The sequence below is a fragment of the Nannospalax galili genome, unplaced genomic scaffold (assembly GCF_000622305.1).
Source record: "Nannospalax galili isolate Female #2095 unplaced genomic scaffold, S.galili_v1.0 scaffold612, whole genome shotgun sequence".
In the NCBI taxonomy this organism is placed as follows: domain Eukaryota; kingdom Metazoa; phylum Chordata; class Mammalia; order Rodentia; family Spalacidae; genus Nannospalax; species Nannospalax galili.
In genome coordinates, this window is record NW_008333388.1 from 4,095,376 (window position 1) to 4,097,939 (window position 2,564).

Consider the following 2,564-nt stretch of genomic DNA (forward strand, 5'->3'; position numbering starts at 1 on the left):
CTCCCTCCATCCCCCTTCCCTCCCTTCCTTGTAGAATAGAAAGTCAAACATTAAAATGCATTCCAATAATAGAGGTCTGTTTTCTTGGAAATTGTGTTTCAATTTTAGAATTTGTGAACATATTTCTAGTGCACAGCACCAAACACATCTTTTCCTGGTGTTGGTAATCAAAACCCTTTCAAAGTCTCTGCTTTAGAATGAGCTTGGAGACAGGGCGAGAGCATCCAGGCTGTAGACCCAGGGGGTTTAGAAAGCTGCTGTGCATGTCAGTGTGGAAGGCTGTGGACAAGATATCAGACCCAAATTGTTCTGGGCAAGAAGAGACAAGAGGATGACCTTGAGGGTCTCAGTTTACAATTTACTCTATCACATGTGTACTCAAGATCGGGAGCTCCTTCTCCCATTTCCCTTCGCTCTCTGGTTTATACTTTTGTCCTTCCACATGCCTGTCCCTTGCTTAAGTTGTTCTCCCCTGCTTAATTCCTAATCGACCTTTTAAAGGCAACTCAGATATTAAGCCCTCCAACTCTGCCGGAAATTCTGTAATCTTATATGATTCGATGCCTGCGTAATTATTTACCTAATCTCACTTACTAGACATGACCAGGCTTATGAATCTTTGTGCCCATTTGGATAGGTTGGGATCCAGAGCAGTAAGGTCATAGAAAGGTAGGTAAGAGGTTGGGGTGGGGCAAGACCCCTGTGTGAGCTTTATCTGTATAGCACTTTTGTTAAGGCCCATGAATAAGGTCAAGAATGAAGGTCGCTGATAGACTGGGGGAATGGCTCAGTTGGTAAAGTGCTAGATATATAAGCATGAGGACCTCAGTTTGAATCCCAAGTACCCACAAAAAGCTGGGTGTGGTGCCATGCATCTATAACCAGGGCTGAGAAGATGGAGTCAGGAGGCTCCTTGGGGCTCGCTGGCCAGTCATTCTAGCCAAACTGATGAGCTCCATGTTCAATGAGAGATCCTGCCTCAAACAAATAAGATGGAGAGCAACTGAGGACGACACCTGGTGTTGACGCCTGGCCTCCACATGCATACTTACATACATGTGCATTGCACACACACACACACACACACACACACACACACACACACGATTGGAGATGATTTATCAGGATCATGCAGGAAATTGAAACTGATCTCCGAGGACAGCCTGTGGCCTCACTAATCCCCAGCCCTTTACAGGAAAAAGCTGAACACTCGAATCATCTGCCCAGCATGGGGCAGCTTCCAAGCCACCAGTAAGCAATTCATGCATTAAAAGTGGCCACAGGCCAATGGGGACACGTAAGAACCTACCAAGAGCCTGGGCTTTAGAATTTCCCTTTACATAAGAATCTTTCTGAGAATTTATTAAAGTGTGGATCTTTTGCCTTAAGTGTTTTTTGTAAATGAAAATAATTGGCCAAGCTTATTGAAATAATCTCTTGAGGATACTGCCTTAGAACCTGTAGGTTAGCAAACCATTTCCCATTTTTCCTTTAAAAAAGATTTAATAAGGTTTAATCTTATTTTTAATTAGTTTTAGTGGTTTGCAGGATTTATATTAAGTTGGCATATGCTAAGATGGGCAAACTAGAAGCTGTTTTCTGTCTTGAGTGGGCCAGTGTCCTTCTGATTGGCTGACATTCCTCCCCTGGATGTCGGTGCCTCCCCACAGTCTAGAAGCTCAACGGTTCAATCTTAAAGAGGCCTCTACACGACTTTGGCACTGCAGCAGACATTTACTTTTATGACCATTCAATGATTTTATTTAAATTGACAAAATCACATGTATTCTTTTACATACTCTTATATAAATGTTTGAGACCATTGTGGAATGACTGTGACTAATCCCAGGTTGGGGGGCAGTCATGACCAGTGTCTGAGGCATTCTATACAATGAAGAGCTACGCTATAAGCAGTATTTCCAAGGGTTAGAGGCAAAAGGTCACCGTCAACTACATTTGATGGAGAAGCCTTTGTGGAGATGCAGTTGAGCTCTGAACAGAACCAGATTCTAAGTATGCAGAGAGGAAGAAGCAGGCTGGAGAGGTGGTGGGCACTGTCATGAGCACTAGAGTTGGGGGAGGTGGATCAGCAGCTCCATCACCAATAACCCTGTATGAAAAAGGCCCTTGAGTTTCTCTAATAGGGCAGCAGGAGAAGCTAGGAGCCAATGAAGAATGAGTTAAAGAAAGGCATGTGGTCCTGAGGTTGTCAGAGACAGTGGCATTCAGTGGGGAGCACTCCAGAATTCTGCAGCAGCAATTTTGGTTAAAGCAAGGAGAGGGCACAGTGCTTTCTTTGAGGTGGAGGCTGAGAATGGTAGATGGGTTCCAAGTGGGCATCACATCCAACTCCCAAATGTAAAGTCTGTTGATGAGTATCTAAGCCTAAATTCTTTTACATATAAGCACAGCTTCCCTCCAGTTTAAAAATACTCAGAAATGTGACTCTTCAGTCTGCTAGGCTCCAGGTTTCCTTCTGATTGGATTCATCCCTCTCTTCTACTCCAGACCTGTCCCCAGGCAAAAAACTATCTTGGAGATACTATACCATAGTTTTAAATCAA